The sequence below is a fragment of the Aythya ferina genome (assembly GCF_964211825.1).
Source record: "Aythya ferina genome assembly, chromosome: 7".
Lineage (NCBI taxonomy): Eukaryota > Metazoa > Chordata > Aves > Anseriformes > Anatidae > Aythya > Aythya ferina.
In genome coordinates this window covers 35,571,929-35,592,955 of record NC_140302.1, presented here as the reverse complement: position 1 = coordinate 35,592,955, position 21,027 = coordinate 35,571,929, and the positions used below count along the sequence as shown (strand labels likewise).

The 21,027-nt window shown below is 42.6% G+C and overlaps 1 long non-coding RNA gene across 1 annotated transcript in view; it reads right to left on the bottom strand.

Moving 5' to 3' along the window:
• Positions 1-20,278, bottom strand: part of LOC311440171 — a 76,051-nt gene extending 55,773 nt beyond the window's left edge. Inside the window, exon 1 of the long non-coding RNA XR_014695248.1 lies at positions 20,243-20,278. This is a non-coding gene — a long non-coding RNA (uncharacterized lncRNA). The remainder of the gene's footprint in view (positions 1-20,242) is intronic.
• Positions 20,279-21,027: the final 749 nt, after the last annotated feature.

Genomic DNA, 21,027 nt, shown 5'->3' with positions numbered 1-21,027 from the left:
GTTAGAAAATAAAAAATGGTATTTTCTCCCTGGAAGGACACTGCTTCCTGCATAATGGTGCACACCACCCAAACATGCCAGCAAGCACCAGAACATTATTCAGGTCCCTCACATCAAAAGGAGAGCCTAGATTTCATCAACTGTTTTTGTCAGCTTCAAAGGCTTTTTACCAAACTTTCATCCCATCCCAAAATCATGAAAAACCTGAATCAGCCAAGGGTCCTGGGAGACCCCCAGTTACCCACTGAGGGATCCTTGAGCCCAGCTGAGCCTCTCCTCAGCTCATGGGAAGAGAAAGTCTTCACCACCCAAGTGAGGTCACAGCTGGCAGAGCACTGTACTTAAAAGATTTGCCTAAAAGAGACCATCTATCTTAAAATGAAGTACTTGCTGTAGCAGTGGTAAATGTTACAGAGTTCAAATGCATGTTATGAATGACAACAAAAGCCCAAAAGCTTGAAGAATATTAAAAATGGACTGTGAAATCTTGGAAAAAAAAACATTACACGTCATGTAACCAAAGAACATATTTGGCCTGCTTTCAGGGGACAGTTCATTTTTTTCACTGCTTTCTGGAGTTCATGGCTTAGGGATATATAAAACACTTATTCTCCATGCCACAAAGACAACAGATGAAGAGATGCAGATGGCACAAAGGTTTGATCCCAATCCTGTTAGTATTAATAGAAGATTCATATCACTTTGGGCTGAGTTCAGAGTATGAAAACCACAATGAAAAACAATAAGCAATCAATATAACGGCCCTAAGAAGCACTCATTTCTTCAGCTGTTTCCCCAGAAATTCTTTGGTATCACAAAATAAGAGGTGCAGTCTCAGTACACACATATCAGTGAGCACCAACTCACAAAACTCAGCCAGGACACCAGGATGCTGATGGAGCAGGTTGTGAGGAGCCACAACCTGCCTTGGGCACACAGCCACTGTCACAGCCTGGGCAGAGGAAGAAAATCCCCAGGCATGAGGTGGCTCCTCTGTGACAGCCTCACACTGCCCTGTCTTACCAACACATTGGGGCTCTGGGTGAACCCCTTTTTCTCAGAAAGCTGCTGTAAGGGTCCTGATTATAGGTCCTGCAGTTTCTCAACCACTCACTTCCAAGCACTGCACGATGTTCAAAATGAAGGGGAAGAGCTGATGTGCAATTTATCTGGAGTCTGGTGCTGTCAGCTCTCTCAAGACACATGTACATACGCCAGGAGAGCAAGGGCAGGCTGTTACCCCAGCCCCTGGAGAGGCAATGAGTACTTCATGCCAATGAGTATTTCATTCTTTTAGCAGAAGGACCAACTGCATAAATGCTTCTTTAACCCCCAGTTAATTCACAACAACACTGCTGGTCCAGTTAAATCCACAGAAATGAAGAAGTGTGAAACTATAAAACCAAAGTTCCTTGGCTGGTGGCAGGGCTGGAAAGGGTTTAAGAGAGACCATGTGCTTTTTAGGTTATGGGCTTTCTGACTGTGCAGCCAGTGTTTTCCTGCTCATGGTGCTCCTTTGGGGAGGGAGCCAGCCTGACCTCCCTGGAAGCTCTCGTGCAGACCCAGCCTGCTCTTGCCCTTCCACAGAGTGGTTTGGCACCAAAACCTGACTCCCGGTGCGCCAAATGTATCCCTAGCTTATGCATGAAGCCACTGCTATTTCCTTTGACTTGCTCCAGAGCTGTCCCATGGGCCCCATGCTCTTGCCAAGAGCACACGACATCACTTATATTATTAATAATTACAATACATACACAGATGGATGGACAGATGGACACTCACATGATGGAGTTTTGCTTAAAGTCAACACCTCTCCTTTCTCATCCCTGCTTCCTACACTCCCAGTTCATTTCCATATCCATTCTCTCCCCGGGAGGAAAGGTCAAAGCTGGTAGGGCAATGAGTAAGGACCACTTTTTGCTCTTAAATAAACAAAACCCACATTACTCAACAACTGTTCGTTTCTCATGCCAAGCTCACTTTTGTTCACTGTGCAGCTCTTATTGAGATCGTATATTTAAGTTCTTGGAGAAAGGAATCACAAATCCTTCCTCATCCTAATACACCACTTACAGGAGAAAGATTCTCCAGTGAAAGCCTTGTGAATGGAAAAGCAGAGCAGTAGCTACATGCAGCTCCAGCTGCCCTACTCCTTTGGTCTGAGCTTTTTCAAAGTGGCCAAAAGTATGCTAAGTCTCTGCAGAGCAAATGAGCAGAAAGATCTGACTCCTGCTGGGTTGTAAAGAGCCTGGCTCTATTTTTATGACATGGAAAAACACGGGGAGGGGAGGGTTGGAAGAAGCAGAGAGCAACGAAGACAAACAGTTATACCATGATTCACAGCAAGAGTATACGCTCACTTAGAAAGTTACACTCCTTTGTTTCCCACTTCTTGTGGGCCAGAAAAACATTGATTTTAAGGAGAGCCAAGATCAGTGGTGCAGTGGGTGGTTTCACACCTCACTTGGAGGTTTCTTCACTGGATGTAGTGAAGAAAATAGCACAGTAATCTGGGACTGTCACCTAAGAGCACATAAGGGCATCCAGTAAAGAACAGATCATCATCTGATCCGAGGGGGCAGAAGGCATCTCACATGGTGGCATGCCCAAAGCACACACTGGACACATCCTGGCTGTAGCTCAGGAGACAAGAATTGAACTCTGCTCCCCTGAGCATCCAAGAAAATGCAGCTCTGTTCATGATTGTACAGCTTCTTTCCTATCATGAATGGAGCTGCACTAACTGCCATTAGGTCCCAAAGGAGTAAGGGGAAGGAACAAGCTGAAGAGGGCTCCTGCCCTGGGTCACTAACTACACATACCTTGACTAATTTCATTTTTAGCATGCAATTTTGCTTTTTTTTTTTTTTTTAAAAAAAAAAAAAAAAAAAAAGAAATTACTTAGTGATATATAGCTAGATACACATTTTTTGCACAGCAGTTTGTGCTGTCTCCACAGACACTCCTAACACAGAGATATCCTCTCCTCAAGGCACAGATTAACATTGTTATTCTATTTACAGAGCATTTCTCCATGGCTTTACCTATTAAAATCAGTGTACGTACCAAAGAACAGCAGAAAGTGTTAGAGGATTTAGATGGTACCACGCCAAGACAACACTGGCTGTGTAAACACAAGCCACCTCATTTCTGACCTGGACCACACATTAATGTAGTCCTAGGACATGTTGGAGAAAGTACCTCTACATCAATGCACAGCAATTGGAGGTGGCTTTGGGTGCACAAGCATGCTCACATCTGTGTATTGTGTCCAAATATTTTTTCCCAAGTGAGGCTTTCAGTTCCCAGAGCCTTCCCAGCACCAAGTCCCACCAGGTCTCATGCTGGCTCTTCTGCTTGCAATGGAGACCTCCATTTCAGGAAGATGATTAGAGGAAATGTGCAATGAAGTAGATTATATCTTTCCTCATTAAAGAAAGTTCTTATAAACCTGCATGAGATTATCATAAAAAAAGTTTTTTCCTTCCCTTGACAGCTTCTGCTCTGAAAAAAAATCTTGCATACCTCAAAAGTAAACAAACATCTGAGTCACCTTGGTTTGGGAGTGGTTGTGTTTTTTTTCTTTGGTTACTGCTAGAAGCCTTACAATTTTCTTAAAGCATGAAAATCAAAATAATATCTTTTATAAAAAAAGTGACAACTTCAGATTTGACAAAGCTCTTTTTCTTGGTATCGACAAGCAATCATCATCTATCTTACAAATGGGTATTTGCCTCACAGCACATTTGTGCGATCACTGGATTTCTAGTCCTTTGAGAGCCAAGATAACAAACGAATCTTCACCTGCTTCAATGATTTCAAAGCTAATCAGAAGATAAAAAGGCTAGCAGGACCACTGACAACACGTCGGCAACCAACAACAGATCTTTGCGGGACATTTATGCATTTAAATTCCAAGCGTGGGGACACTTGGACACACATTTACAAATAAGAGGTGGCTAGGGCACAGCACAGACACCTGGAAGATGTGCGGACTCTGCCTGGACACCACACAGCTGCACCACCAGGATGGGGTCTACAGAACAGCACCATGCATCCCAGAGGCCACACCTGCACCTGTACAGTGGCTTTCCCCAAAGACAGCTCTCTCCGTGCAGATTTCTGCAGGGAGGCAAGAAAAGTAATAAGGACAGCAAATCCCAAGACCTCCCCATGAGAGGAAGGACCCTAGAACTAACACTTGTGAGACATGTCAAAGGAATAGAAAATGTGGCCATTGCAATGGTCTGAGGTATGAAAATTATGAATGGGTTGGATAATAATATCGAGATCTTCACTGATTTCGGGTGGTATCTTCCTGATCTATAACTTTAGATTCTTTTTCCATGACATCATCTCAGGCCCAAAGTCCCCTGCTGGTTTCCACCATGGGAACTATCTCTAACAAGAACAAATGGTAAAATCCTTATTGTTGATCAAGCACTGCCTTCCATTTGTCATGAAGGTCCCAAACACCTTCAGTTCAATAGCCAAATTCCCATCAAACTGGCTCCATGAAAGGCGATGTGCTGTATCTCAACCTTTCTGCACTTGGGACTCAATCCAGTTTTTGGTGCCAAAAAGATCAATTTAGCTATTCCAAACACAGCAAGATGGACAATGGTATGAGTAGTAAAACCTCCACAGAATCTGGTGCTCTTTTACACCTCACTTGGGAACCATCACAGCAATGAATCAATATACTGATCCAGAGTTCATCAGGGATGTAAACGTACTTTTAAGCTTGTACCTGGAAAACTCTTAAGTCTACTGATAGCTCAGTCTTCAAAAGTTTGCACTCCAAAACAAGAGCTTACATATGGCTGACCTGAAATATGATAATCTATATATAGATACCAGTCATTGAAAGTAATTACTCAAGCCTCCATCCAACAGAGGCATTGCAAAAAAAAAAAATAGCCTGTATTCCCCAGCGGCAGTGTCAGGAGGCCGATCATAATTCTCCCGACTCGAAAAGCAAGCCCAGAGAGAGGTGGTTAGGGCATTTGACTCTGCCTTTGATGAGGGAGCAGTTGCTGCAGAAGAACTACGATAACCTCCTGACTCCAGAAAAATGTTAAAATGTGGCTCAGCAAGAATCTCTGATTGTTTTACTTTACCTCCTGACTCTCAAGTTCAAAGCAGCCAAGTCGTTTCAAAGACAGATGAATATATTTAGATTTTGGTGACTGATCACAAGTTTCCAAAAAGCTTACATATTCATCCCGTGGGGGAAGAGATCACCGAGGGCAGCTGTAATTGGTCCAGGGGCATTTTGATTATCTGCAGATTACCTGTTCCTTGATGCAAAGAAATAGCTGTCAATTTGCTCTGCAGGGCTCGGGAGGAGTTTCGGTGGGAGACCAGATGTCATTATAAGCCCCTCTGACATGGGCCTCCCCCAGCATGTCCACTCAGAGCCACTCCGAGGGGCTGTCACAGGGCTTCTCTACCCTGACTAAATCTCTACTACGAGGAAAATAAATGGCATATGAACCATTTATTAACCAATGCAGCAGCCCTGTAGCTCTCCTCACGAGGGCTGGCACCGCAGACCTGCCAAAAAGGCATCTCGGAAATCACCACAGCTGCGATGGAAAGCAGCCCTATCCCCGACCCAATAACCACTCCGGATCTGTTACATCTCAGTCTTTGGTCAAGTTTGAGAAAATGAATGAACAGTGAGTTTCCATTGCTACACACATCATTTTATCAACCTTATTTTTTGTGATATTTTGTAAATTACAATAAATTTGCTTTCTTCTGAATATTCAGATGCTTCAAAAGGTACCCAAAGGATGCAATTATACCCTAGGGAAATATGCTATTATGTGCACATATCATGTTTTGCATAGGCTTTCCAGCATCTACATAATTTATGTTTTTCTGCATAATTTCCCCTTTTTATGTTTCCTATGTGTTTGTGAGATAATGCAGAAGTCAGTTCACTACCACCAAAAACACAGAAAGAACTTAAGTCGGTATTCTTACTTCGCCCAATCTGCTTTACTTCCCCATAAAACCCTTGGAAAACCCCTGGAGAAATCCCTTCATATGCACCAAACATCAATGCCCGAGGAAAAACCCAGAAGGTCGAGGCAGCTCTCTGAAAGGAACCAGAACCTTGTCCACTCCCGTATTCATCTGGGCATTCAGAGGGGCCTCTGATGGATAACATTGAAATGGGAAAGCTTTTAAACTGTTTATAATCCTCGCTTCGTGTTTGAACCGTACAAAAATAATTCTCCAAAACTTTCAAGTTGCCTTTTAGCTTTCCATGCCAGTCGCTTGCATGTAAGCTTACTTTTAATAAAAAAAAAATAAAAAGGAGAATTTTCAGTCAGGATGTAGTTAAAATTGATGCCTACACTTCCTTTTCAACTCATTTGGCTAGACATTTTTGCTGGTGGATTTTTATTTTTATTTTTTAATACAAGATTAAAAAGGGTATGGGGAAAGACTTTGTGCAGGTGACCCTACAGCCTGGTAGAGGGATGAAGCCAAGACTTCCTGTATTTGGATTCTCCTTTTTCCTGGGGTGTGATGAATGAATGGTGGGCTGGGAGAAACTGGTGAATGCCCATGGTGCCCAAAGGCTGCCCCTTCCCCAGGAGGTGAGGCACAAGCAGCAGGGACCCCTTGCATTACCCACCCTGAGTTCACTGCACCTCTCAGCCACGGGGGCTGCTCCCTGTGTCCTGGCTTCTGGAGCCACCAGAAGCAGGAGAAGGCTTCCTTAGAAGTACTTCTACTGGAAGTACGCCTTGCCACTTGGAGGGGAACGAAAACCCTTTGTTTTCCAAACAGAGAATAAAAAACATTATAAAAACCACAGCTGACACCAGAAGAAACATCTCACCTATTCATCTCCAAGAACACATCCTAATGCAAATAGCCACTCCCAAACACAATGCCTGCCAGTGAAATTAGGAGCAAAAACCCACTTCCCTTTGTACCTTACCCAGAACATCGTGGAGTAATTCACTTATTTAAAACTCGCTCCTAAGTCCATGTTAAATCAGTCATGGAGCAGCGCGGAGGCATTACAAGTATGTTTTCTTCTCCACAAACCATGACAGACTTCAAATTGCCAACAAAAAATGTCTCATGCGAATAAAAGAAAATATTTATGTTGTGGAACCCACAGCGTGAAACAGCAGGAATAAAATAATCTGGTAAAATTTAAAGAATAAGATTCTTTGTAGAATACATAAGAGAACACCTGCTGCTTTCCTTATTTTTTATTTATCATAATTAATATGTTCAAACTAAGCAGTATGCAGATGTATAAAAACAAACAGCTGAAAAAAATGAATACTTTTCATTAAAAAGTTCATTTGAAGTCGAGAAAATGAATGATTAATTAATCACAACAGAATCTCCCTACTTAAAAGCCTATTGACATATGTTTCAAAATCATTTGTGTAATTTGAGATAACTAGCAGCGAGGACCGCCCGGCCTGCGAAGCTCTCTGGAGCTGGGTGGCTGACAGCCACTGGGCAGAGGGGAGCTTGTCCTAAGCTTAGAAATACAGAAGACCAGAAAAATATTTTTTTTGGAGAACATTTCAGCACGCTTCAGTATTTTTTCCTTCGGTGGTCAAATACAGTGCACGCCCACCCATCTTCTCCCTCTTTATCTATAAGCATCCAAGTTAACAAACATTCTCACATCCCCCAGCAAGCATGAATAAGCAGCCAGATATTGATTCCTTATAATCAACCAGTATTGATAATAAATTTCCTAATGATTTGAAGAAGGACTTGGAAAGAGCTGAAGGTTTCCAACAGCTGAAGAGGGGAAAGAAGTCAACAAAGAGACATGGATTTATTTTAATGGAAGCTTAAATGCACGAGGCCAGGTCTGGGTTTGGTTGGGTGAGAAAGACGAAATAGTTAAAATATAATTTGCTGAGGAAGCAAAGGACAGGGAGGAAGGGCAAGGGTCGGGTGAAAAAACAAGGTGCAGGAGCACCCTCACCCTCCCCAAACACACACCTTCCAACATTTTCTAAGCTATTGCTGGAGAAATTTCTTAAAATGCCTCTTAAAATGATATGTTAAAAATACCTTAGTTTTCAGCCATGCCTGCTATCTCAGGAGAGAATAAAGCTGTTTATACTAAAACTGTTTTGCCTCACCTTTGCACCTCTGTAAGAAGCGGTGCCTGTTCATTAAAGCATCGATCCCCTCTTGTTTCTATGATATTGCTCTAATCTAGAAACACAAAGAGGCTCATGTCATACATATATTGTATCACACCTCCCAGGGGAATAGAAAAATTAAAACAGAACCACGAGAACTCTGTGGGATGAAGCACGCCTTGCTCACTACCCCTGCATGGCAGAGCAGATTTGGATGATCATCATGGGGCTCTGCCCCAGGACTCCCCCATCACCCGCCTGGGATAACCCCCTGCTTGCTGACAGTCCCACAACAAAGCCAAGCAAATCAGGGGCTGACCCCAAAGGTGCATAAATTAGAATTAATCTTTTACAAGATGGGGCAAAAAATAGAAACTACAAAGGAGAAGCCTGAAAGGATGCACTTGCTTCCACCCCTCCCCTTTTCAGAGCACTTCATTTCCACTCCTCCTACTGCAGCATCAGCATCCAAACCTGACCTCAGCCAAACCCCTGTAATGCAATAAATAAAAAAAACTCTTACAAATCCCTTTACACAAAGTTAAACAAATTCCAAAACAAACTCTTTTGAGCAGCAACCACCAGCAAGGCTTACCGGAAAGTAAAGTTGCCTTGGAAGGAAAAATAAAATATATAAACAGTCAACACAAAATAAAACACAGAGTCCATGAAGCTCCCTGGTACTTCTGCCTCAGCTCCTTGGTTACCTGAAATGACTCCACCAAACCCCATCTCACCCTCCTCCAGCAGTGCCAGCACAAATTTGCCCTTGCAGAGTTGGTTGGGCTTCAGGAGACCCCCAAGGTGACCAAGAAACAAGGAAGATGAGTGGGATTTGCTCAAACTCAAGCTTCATTTTAGGTGGTTTTGGTGATCTGATAATGAATGGCAAAGACCACTTGTGCCCAGCAGGCAGTGTCAGCACATATTTATTGCCCGACATGACCCCAGCCCAGCAGCACGCACAGAGCCCATCCTCCTGCCCCACCACACAAGCCTCTTCCCGAAGTCATGCACAGCCCATTACCAGGTTGTTCCATTTATTATAATCTCAGAGCGTGTTATTACATCCCTCTGTCCAAAATGTGATCTTAAGTAGCAGCTTGTACAATAATTAAATGTAGTAGTGAGAGCGTTGTTAAAGTCAATGAGCCAGTGCATCAGCAGTTTAAACACATTTAAGTTAACTTGATTGCACTGACTGCAAGCCAGAAGAAGTTCAGTGTGATGGGTGGACAAGTGTCCAGAAGCAACATCTACGCAGGGGTTGGGGACCCCAGAAAAAGCCCCACTGCCTGCCTTTCAGGGGGACGTGCCAGTTTGCCACCCATCTGCTGGGACTGCTCTTGGGCTGGTACCAAAAATAACCCAAATGCACCAATATCTTGAAGAGAACACAGAGCAGCAGCTTCTTTCCTTGATAGTAGTGATGCTCTGAACATTGAAAACAAGAAGCACATGTACAGAAGGTCTCTGGAGGTGGGAAGTTATCACTGGACTTTATTCCCATAAGCCTTTCCCCTGCAATTCAAACACCCCCAGTCATGACCACACTTCATTCACTTTCACCTCCTGAACTCATTTACCCTGATGCCATGTCTTGAGGGGGCTTAAGAGTTCGGCCAAATTAAAGAGAAATGGGAAAACATGTGCACAGTAACTGCTGGGCCCAAAGCCAAATAAAAATAAAAAGTATAAAATAACATATGACAAGAGATTTCAGAACTGCATGGGACACACAAAAGATGGAAGCTCATTTGAAGAAAGTTTGGAATATATTCTCATGTTAAAAGCAAACAAACCAAAAAAAAAAAAATAGTGTTTCAAATGAGAATAAAGACTGGAGAAGCAACAACCAAATATCTACTTCTAGAGTACTGCTTCCTGTATCATCATGCAGTTTGGAAAATAACAGAGGAAGAGCCTATAAAAGGAAAAATATTTTTGTCCAGCACTAGTTCCTCTCCTATTTCTAGAAATTAACAGCACTTCTTAGAAGGAAATTTTTTTGAATCCAAAATTATATTGAAACATTAAAAAGGACCTTTGGACATCTTAAATTCTCTCCTTAAGTGAGAAAATTTATCAAAAGTGACCTTTTTCATAAAAACCCACTTCAATAAAATGCAGGATTTTGCTCCACAAAGCACTTGTTCAAATATTCCCAGACCAAAATAGTTATCCTTAAAGCACATATAAAGATACACCAGCATTAAGAAACAATAGCCAAAAAGTTTAATTAATATAATTTATGAATTTTTGGCATCTGCTTGGCATGTCATGGCCAATAGAATTTATGATACATGGAGGAATACCTATATATGTTTTCTGTAAGTTACAAATAAAAATTTATTCTTTCATGTTAGGCAGGCAGTGGAGCGATCCCGAGCAGTTCTGACCTCTGCTATTTACAGAGCCCGCTGCTGGCAGAGGCTGTGCTCCCAACTGCAGCAAATAGATTATTTTCTCACTCAACTTTTTTATTTATAATATTACAAAAATAAGTGTGACATGTTTAGGGGATGTGTCATATTTTAGAAAGCTCAACCAAGGCACATTTTGGACTTGTTTTAAAAAGGGTGACCCTTAAAAATAATTTCCTGCATAGTTTTCTATTTTCTATGTAGAAAAATCGGATCATAACACTCAAATTTTATACAACATATGTTGGTATCTGTAAAAAGTAAATTCATAGATGCCTTTATGAATCTTACTGAAAAAAGAACAATACTAAAATTCCCTTTTATAGCAAAGAGCCATCTCAGCATCACTGAAACGTAGACACGGCCAATACAAAAAGAACTGAATAAGTAATTTTTTTTTTCTCCAGCAGATTCCTGAGCACTCTCCCAGTTGTGAGCAGGCAGGAGGGAAAAAGAGACGCCTATCAGATCTATCTAAACAGGAAGTATTCTGTTTTCAAAACCATCTTAGCTGCAACCAGCTCATCTGCTTCACAGGAAAAAATCTTGCTCATGTCTATGCATCTCTGGGATGCAGCAGCTTTTAAATTGCACAAATATGTTTGTACTTGGCGCATTCTTCAAAATGCCACTGCAGCTCTGCAATGGCAAGGGAGCAAAACAGTTTTTGGAAACTGAATTTCCACAGAGCACTGGGATAAATTCCCCACAAACTGACAAGAAAAGCCTGCTCACAAACAGACCGGACTGGAGCTGTCCTTTCATCTCAAAGCAGGCTTGCTGTAGTACCTCTTAACTAATGGCATATAAAAGATGACTATTTTTGAAATATTCATGTAAGAGAGGTCTATGATCAGGCTGTACTAAACCCCAGGAGTGTAAATGTCTGCTCCACTCCTGTCCCTGCCCTTTCTGCTCTGCTCTTGTCTTCAAAAGCCACCAGTGCTGAGATTTTCCCTTTCCTCCTGGGGAACGAGTGTGGTTTAACAGCTCCCCATGTTGATGCTGGCACAAACACGCTGCAGGGGCTCAGGGCAAAGCCCAGTTGATGCCTCCCTAATTCAGGCCTTAGAAGCCATCAGCACGGACACATTGAAGAGGTACTCTGTTACGGTGACTGTCAGCCCGTGTTGTTCGGGCAGCGCTGGCACATCACAGGCATAGCTTAAGTATTCAGAATTTCCTTAAAATCATTATATGGCCTGCTTTAAAGCGTAGTTGCTTTCTATAATAAACCTAGGAAAACTAGCACTGTGATCTGCTCACTGTCAGCAATTCTAGATCAGCTGTCACCAAACCAGTGCTTCCCCGATGGCTTTTCCCACCTGCCAGCCCCAAAGCTCAGTCTGGGACAGGAGGGCCAGCATGGGATCTCCTTTGGCTCACCCATCACCACCAGGAGTGATGCTGTGCAACCATGCTCAATGCATCCAAGAAGAGACAATTCTGACTGTAATAAGTGGCAAACCCTCACACATCACCTTCAGTAATTTCTCATCCACACTTTTGGGTGAGTTGCTGTTAACACACATGATGGAGAGCAGCCCTATGCACTCGGGTGTTGGGGCTTCCACACTGACCACCAACAGGCTCCCAGCACCCACACAGCACAGAATTACCCAGACATCCTTACTGGCACCATCAAAATCACTACCTTGAGCCAGTTGTTACAAATAGCGTGCGTGGAGGGGAAAACAGGATCTTGTAATTGATTATTTAGTGCAAAAAAAGGAGGAAAATTAACACAGGTGGTGATGGCAGATGTGACAGCCCAGGATACTTGGCAAAATATGGAGCATATTTGATTAGTGATATGGATGCTTCTATGGCATTGGAGGCTTCACTTCTGTTAAACCCTTTAAGTAGGGTTGTACATAATAAAAAACTAAATGGGAGTTGGAGCTTTTGGTTTTGATACTTAAATCATTGTGAACAATTGATTCTGTATGATATTAGCTAGCAAAGTAAGGCTATAAAATTCTTTCAGTAAAACAGTGACAGCAATTAGATGCTTAAAAACTGACCATCCCTGTCAGATCTCAAAATGGATGCATGGCCACATGAAAGGCAGCAGCCATACATATTATGTCATGGCACTGGGCCAAAGATATTATATTTCTAAGCAGTGATTCTAAAGGATATGATTACAGTTAATTAGAAAATGCTAATTATGATTTTTTTTCCTCTTCCCCATCATTCTAATATTTTTGCCTGGTGAAGGTCTGGGGAAAAGCTGGAGATGTGCTGGGTGGGAAACCACCCCTCCACGGTTTGGTGAAGGGAAAAGATGTGCAGGGACATGCTGCTGGGCAGGTACTGCCCTGTGCAATGCAGGATCAGTACCACTTACATCCTTAAAACCACAGATCCCTCCCCAGAATTGCACCCCCTTGCAGGACCTGCATTTGCAGAGATGTTTTGGCACTTCCTCATCAACAGCACGATTCCTACTGCCCGTTTGCAAGCCAGGCAAAACCCATGCTGCTTCTTTCCCTGCAGACCTGGGTGGGGGGGGAACAAAAAAAAGCCCTCTTTATGGTAACAAACCCAGTACAGAGACTGTAACTAAAAGCATGCTACCGTTTTTTGGGGCCAAGGAAACCTTCCCATACAGCCCTCAACCTAAACCTCGAAGGCATCTACCTTCCTTCATGAAATTCCTGCACATTATTTTGCACATTTAATAAGAGAAAATATGAAGAGAAGTAGTTGTTCAACCTTCCATGGGATGCATGGATGATGATGAATTATTGGGCAGAATGACTGTACAACTTAATTGCTCTCAGTAACAAGCCTCTTGGAGGCTGGTTTCTCCAGACTAATTTATCCTACACTTTTTATGTATCTGCAAGTAAAAGTAATCAGGAAAGGTGTGTCCATAACACAATTCCCCCTGCACAACACCAGTGCAATTGCTCCCCCAAGGAGGTTTTACTGATGTGCATGGGGCATCCTGCAAACAGGAGAGGGGCTGGAGCAGGGGGACAGGAGCATGGTGAGGTGCTGAAATGAGGGACTGAGGGCCCCACACTGCGCTCACCAGCTTCATCTGTCTCTGCCACTGTTAAGAGCAAACAAATTGTTCCTCATATAGCTCCAGCTTCACCCTTCACCTCCTGAAATATCATGGAAGAAATATGCCACCAGTACCCAGGAAAACTCCCACAGCGGTTTGTCTGTGCTAGGTTCAGCATTTTATTTTTCCTCGCTGAAATATAGTCCAAATATGAGCCCTTTCCTCATACAAATCTTCTACAAATCTCCCTTTGTTTGGAGCCTTTAGACAAAACAGAAAATTTAATACTGTAAATCTCCAGGGAGAGAGGGAAGGTGGAACGGTCAGAAACCAGCAGAAAAAGGTGTTTCCAGGCCACATCCCCAGGCCTGGGACCCCATTGCCACCAAGACCTGCCCACATGGCCTTGAAGGGCACCACTGAGCAGGACGGGCAGACAGGGATGGACAGACCATACACCTGCAATAAACTCCTGATACACCACTGGTCTGGGCATCAGACTATAGCCAGCAGTGAAGCAGTGTTCCTGTTGCAATGAACAGTAATAAAACGCAATATTTCTATTAAAAAAGCCTAGGAGCCATCCCACCCCTTTCAAGCAACCAGGATGCTTTTCTTTTATGCTTGTTTTTGCTTGCGTGACACAAACTTGCATTCTCTAGCCTAATTCTATCTTTCTTTTGTTTTTTAATTTAAAATCACTGCGGTTGGTGAAGTTGGAAAAGAAAGTTATACTTCTAATCTTTCACATGATTTTAGCAACCTTGTGTAGTATTGGCCCCTTGCAGAGTCATCTTCTGACTTGCTGTAAGCTCTTTCTGGAGAGAAATAAAGGAGCCAGAATTTCTCATTTTTACAGCATCACTCATTTAACCCTAATTGCTTTATTTTATTGAATTTACTTGTTTACAAACAAACACCCATACTCCAACCCACCACTCACACCCAGCAGGGAAAACCACCCTTTGTGTTGACACCAATGTTTCTTCAGTGAAAGAACAACAGATGCTTTCAGACCCCAGCCTTCCCCACACCTCCTCCTCAGTTTAAGTCCCAGTTGCACAGAGACATTTGGCCAAGCTTGTTCCCATCCTCACTCCAGCATGAGCCACCTCCAGGCCCTGCCTGGGGTACCCCACACTGGTTTCACCAAACTGAGTTCCACAGGTGGGAGAGGAAGGTACCTCCTGGAAATCAGTGACCACACAGTTCCAGGACATCCTTTATCCTAGGAGCCACAGGGCAAGGTAATGATGTAAAGGGTAAGAATGAGAGGGAAATAAATATTACAAGGGCTTCAGTGCCACATTAACTAGTACTTCTCCATTTACCTAAGCATGTCTGGAAGCTACTGCGAAGACTGCGTATGTTTAATACACCACCACCCATTCTCCTCTCTGCCTTATTCCTGCCTATACCTTAGCTCCCAACACCCTCACATCCATGCACAACCACTCATTCAACAGGAAAGCACTGATGCAAAAAGCAATCTGATTTTTGAGCAATTTGTTGTATTTTCTGAGTACTAAATCAATTCCCTGCATATAGGAACTATCACATTTCCACCATTCACCAGGAATGGATATCTAACTGTAATCAAATCAGTGCTTCAGCTGCTACCAGTGTCCACAAGGTACTATGAACAGCAGTTAACATGTCAGGCAAGTTGAACTCAACCATCCACTACTATCAGTTCTGGTTAACTTTCCTTCTGCTATGCCCACCATGAATACCCTTAAGTATGGCATTTGCAGTGCACCCATAGCTCAGTACTCCTAATTTAGAGGTAGCAACAGCTGCTAGATAAGTCTATGTAGCAAAGGCAAAAATACTGCTCTAAATTCAAACTCTTTTTCCTGATCCTTCTTAAGGATTTCATGCAGGAAGAATTAAAATAAAAGGTGGCTGTTCCTCCTGTTCTTCCTAGGTTACCCTTAGCCAACCTTTGGATGGATTAGCTGGAGTAACACATATCAGCCTGGATACTGACGTTTTCTGAGACAAATGCTTGATTGATTTGTTGCACAGTCATTTCCACTGATTTTTCCTGCCACAAGGTTTGGGGGCCCTGTACCTGCAGCACAGCCGAAGAGGATTCCCCAGGGGCAGGCAGTGGAACACCAGGCAGAGCAAGGCCATTAACAAACCACTGCCAGGAAGCCTCCAAAGGATTGAAGCTGGAAGGTGTTTTCAGAAATATAACACAAGGCTTTCCAGGATAAAAATATTTTGTTATAAAGTGTCCACATTGAAGTGATCCATGTAAGAAATTCTAAAATATTTCTGGTTTTCTTAAAGCAGACTCCTAACTTTTAGCTTCAAAGTGGCATTTTTTAAACATAAAAGAGAGTAAATAGAGACAAAAACAGCTAAATGCAAAGCTTAAATAACACAAGACCAAAACCTGTGTATCGGAGGGCTTATAACTACATTTTTATGGGTTTATTTTTTCCTTATTGCTGAAGTGAATGCAATTGTGTTTGCGTGTACCATGTCTGAAACAGGCTCAAAAATTTTAATATGGAATAGGCACACCTCAAAGCTCCCCTGCTGCTGGCTGCAAGCAGAACTGAGAAGAAAGTTGGCAAGAAAAATGTTTGCAAAATATTTTAATGGTTGCCAATTTTCATAGTGTTATAGCAAGCCTGACCGTGGCCAGAGATTTTCTTGAAGCCTTGGCTTTCACAAGCAGAGATGAGAAGAAACCAGTGACTGAGAATCAGAGCTCTTCTTTAGATAAGCAAGAAGAGTCACTAGTCCACATAGCTGCAAAATCCTTAAAAATATGTTCCAGCTACAACATATAGACTCAAACAAAGCAAAGTAAAAATAAATTCATTGTTAGAAACCCATTTTTTTTAAATGAATTATTTTTTGACCAAAAAAAATGATGCCAAAGATAGCTGTTGCTTGGTCAGAAAGGTAGTCTCTAGGAACCAGAAACCAGGGATTTAAGTCCCTTTGTATCAGCTTTTACACACAAGGTTCACTCTCTACTAGAGATCTTGGGGCTTTCATCATCAGTGAGGAGGGGGAAAGGGAAAGGCAGGGCAAGGGCTTTCCCAGAGGGATGGGATGTGCCCAGGACAGTTGGAAGGGAAAGCCTTTGTCTGCTCCTGTCCTCCCCACCACCTTTGGAAGTAGCAGTGGCAAGAGACCAGACTCACATCTCATCACTGGCTGTTGAAATCCCCGCCAGAGGCACCACACCTCAGTGTTACCCGCATGAATTACAAGGATTAAATCATCCCAAACCGCAGCCAAGGAGTCACCGTACAGCCCAGCTACTAAATACTGAATTTGAGTGGAGAAGCACAGTTAATCGGAAGTAATCAATAGTTGGAAAAAAAATAAGTTTTCAGACAATTTCAAATGCTGAGCATCTTTATCCAGAAGTTTTATTAATCCCACACAGCATCATGGGGTTGAGACAAGGGCTGCGCTGTGCCTCTTATAGCAGTCACAGCCTCCTGCTCATGCTGCTGCCTATCCATGCACCTTGGCTCTGGACTGGTTCAGTCCCCAGCAGCTCTGGAGCTGGGCACCAAAACTGCCTGATTCCTCTGCACTACAAGGCTGACTCTTCAAATAACTTTACTAAAACATCTTACTCTCCTCCATTCCAGGTCTGTCATGGAAACCTCCAATTCCCAGGACCACAGGGGTTTGCGGGACATGGTGGCAGCAGTGCATGGAGCAGGCATGGGGGCCAGACAAGGCCTGGCAGTCATTGCCTGCAGCCTCACCCTCCATCAGTCCACTAAAAAAGAGTCAGGATAGGTGGTGCTCACCAGGACATGCTGCAAAGTGCATGAAAAAACATGGGAAATTGTACATCTGCAGGGAAGTGGTGTAATAAATGTTTAAGGACTGCTCTCACCATCCCACTCTCTCCCATCAGATTGAGGTCTTGCTTTGGTTCGTCACTGAGTTTGTCTGCTCCAAAACTGCGGTTGTCTCATTGCATTTGTGAGGTCAGGCGAAACCCTCGTGTTTATACATCCTGCACCAGAGACACACTGCCATGTGATTTGCCTCAAATCCTCTGCAGTCCTTTTCCCTCGGTCCTTTTCCTCTGCAGCAAACACAGAATGCATTTTTAGCGAGTACCTCTATTTTCAGTTCAGTTTGCACTGAGAGAGCCAGTCTGATGACTTCATTCAAAATACAAGTAGAAGAGTATTTTTGGAAATGCCTTTTGCAACTTTTACCTATTGCATTGGGCTCCTCGTTGTTAGGCAGAGAACAGGGTTTGTATAATATAAAAAGCACAGCCCAAGAATGGGAGCACAAATTGGAGTTGCCCATCCCACCCACCACCAAATCATGCCCATGAGCACCACATCCATGTGTCTCCAGGGATACCAACTCCATCAGTTCCCTGGGCAGCCCCTTCCAGAGCTTCACCACCCTTGGACAGAAGAAATTCTTCCTGGTGTCCAATCTAAGCCCCCCCTAGTGCAGCTCAAAACCATTTCTTTACATCCTATCATTTGCCACCTGAGATTTATACCTATCACCTGAGAATTATATATCAATTATCTCTATTTAAAGCATAAGAGCACCCCTAACAGACATCCTTATACCCTTCTAGCAGTGGCCACAGGCTCCGGATTGCAGCTGTAAATGTTGAAACATAGCCAAGGTTACAAGTATCTAAGAACCATTTACCTGCTGATAGCCATGTGAAGTGAGCTAGGAACTTCAAACCTGTTTAAGCAAGCACCTGGGTGGTGAAAACAACTGAAACCACTGAGACAGTTGGCACGCCTGGCTGGAAACATCAGAAGAGAGGTCAGAAATGGGCAATCTCCCCATTTCTGTTCTAGATCCCCAATTCTCAAAGGAGCCATGATGGATAATTTATCCATTCATCCTCTAACAGAAGAGGACCAACTGCTAAGCCACAAAAATGAAGTAAACAATTTCTGAATCTACTAAATATATATAAAAACATCTATCATCATGTTTGAAGTTTGACTAAAAGGTCACAGACAATCTGGTGAACATGGAATACAACTTTTGACTTGTGTGCAAGAATAATCAACACTTGCAGCAAGTCATATATGATGAAGAACAGAACTATCAAAAGACAGGAACATTTGATCAATAGGAACATTTAATACTCCAGGAAAAAAAGTGAGATTTAAATGCTCAGCAATTATCTGTGTAATAAGGTTAAGTGTTGAGAAACTGCAATTATAAATACTGCAGTATGCATTCATGTGTGTTCATGCTCATGTAATATTTCAATCTCAAATGTCATGACACACTTTAATTAAAACACTTATTTATTGACAATTAGAGCTATTCAAATAGTGCCTACTTTTCAGTACCTTCAGCAGTGAATGACAGACCAGGAACAGAAGTAGAAACAGCTTAGGTGTGATGTGTCGATTCTTCTTGATACATGCTACAAGCTATTTCCTTTTCTTTAAGAGCTTCTTTTTTAAGGCTGTCTCTCCCCCTATATCTCCAGAACAATAAAATTTGCTCTGCATAGAGTGATACAGTAGTGATCCTCCACAGCCACTAAATAATACATGCTTCTCCTTTACTTACTGTATAATTTTTGGCATTGCTTCCTCCTTGGCCAGATATATATGAGGAAGATTCATGCCAGCTTTGCATTCGTTCATCAGACCAAATACAAGAGCTAAGACAAACTTTCCAGAACTCTCATGAATCTTTTTCCAGGTCAAGCTCACCATTCACAGGCAGTTCTTCCAGGACAAAGTGGGCAGAAGGAAAAGCTCCTTTGGAGAACACAGAGGAGGACCTATGAAAAACACGATCACTCCTCTGTGCAGCCCTCCTTAGATCTTGTTGGTGGGAAACAGTAGGTGGATGGTGGAAAACATAGGGTTTGGGGCAGACACCATTCCCTGGGAGCAGCCCCACAGCTCATGCAGCTGCTCCCTGTCTGGGACTACAGAGTCTTATTCATGCAGCAGCTGAAGCTCCTGGCCTAAATCATTCACAAATCTGAAGCCCTATCTCTCCATCTCCATCTGAACAGGCTATTTGTAGAGGGTTGGTTTTATTCACCCCAATTTAGCTTGGTAAAGGGAACAGCTTTGGGCCAAACCAGAAGAACCAGGCTGAGTCTGGAAAGAAGCTTCTGTAAGGGGGCCACACAACCCATGCTGCTTTCCCTTCTACTGGCTTCCTTGGTGAATCTTCTCCCTTTCTCCAAAGAAGAATCTCTTCTAGATTTTCCTCCTGACCACATAAAGGAATAACTTTGACATTTAGCAGCAAACTAACCAAAATAGCTTAAATACTACATACAAAATAACATAGTTTAGTCATTTCTTAGATATAAACATGGGAAAAGGGAGGAAATATCAGATTTTACAAGATTTTTCCCAGTTAACATTTTAAGGATGCTTAAAACAGCCTCAAGATAGAAACATATATGTATATATATCATGAGGCCACTAACAAGCAGACTTGAAATCCAACATATACATGGAAGAGCCCTCTCTGATCCTCAGAGGCAAAAAGTTAACCTCAATATCATTTTCCATAACTTGAGGCCACAAACCAAAATTCAGTTTGGAAAAAAATAAAATAAAATGCTCTTTTCCAATTAAAAAAAAAAAAAGTTTCCTCATGAACCAGAAAAAGGAGCATGAATAAGTTACTATGTACTCTACCTCTTGCATACAAAAGCCTCCCCAGCAGCATCTAAGTTCCACCAGTTCAAGGTCTGGGTGTGTTCCCCCTCTATTTAAAGACTTGTTGCCCCTAATCAAGCAATCTGCTCTCCACACTCCAGCCATACCTAGTCAATCAGGGTAACGAGCAGGTCCTACCCCTCTGTTCTGCACAGCAGCAGGTCTGCTGCCTCCAGAGAGCCTCATTGTCCTCTGATGGGAATTAGTACACCACATGGCACAAAGTGAGTGTCCGCTATGGGAAGTGGCACCCAAAGTATTCATCTCCACATTGTTTCAGAAGGGATCACTGGCAGCAAGTGTTAGATCAGCAGATCCAGAAAACGTATCTAAAACGTTGGTATAAATAGCACAGTTAAAGTCTAGTGGGCAAATGAGCTTCTCGTAACAAAACCAGTATTTATGACATGCAGTTGTCTTCAGATATTTAGGAAGTGCTAATTGCAACCCTGCATCAGCCTTACAGAGGCAAAAACCCTGGAACTAGCAGTTGCACAAAAATCTAGAATGAATAAAATTTCCTCTAAACCCATAATATTTTTCTAATGACAGAATTTTATCAGTTCAAAAACTTGATTTTCTTTACTTGCTTCATTGTTGTTAGGTTTTTGTATTGTGACACATTAGCCTGGCATAGTGAATAACCCATTGGTTAGCAATGCTCATGAAAGATTACTAATATAAAATAAACTTTTGGTCCTAGTGCTACAATTGCAGATAAAGTGCAGATAAAGTGCATCTGGGTCCAAATATATACATACGTG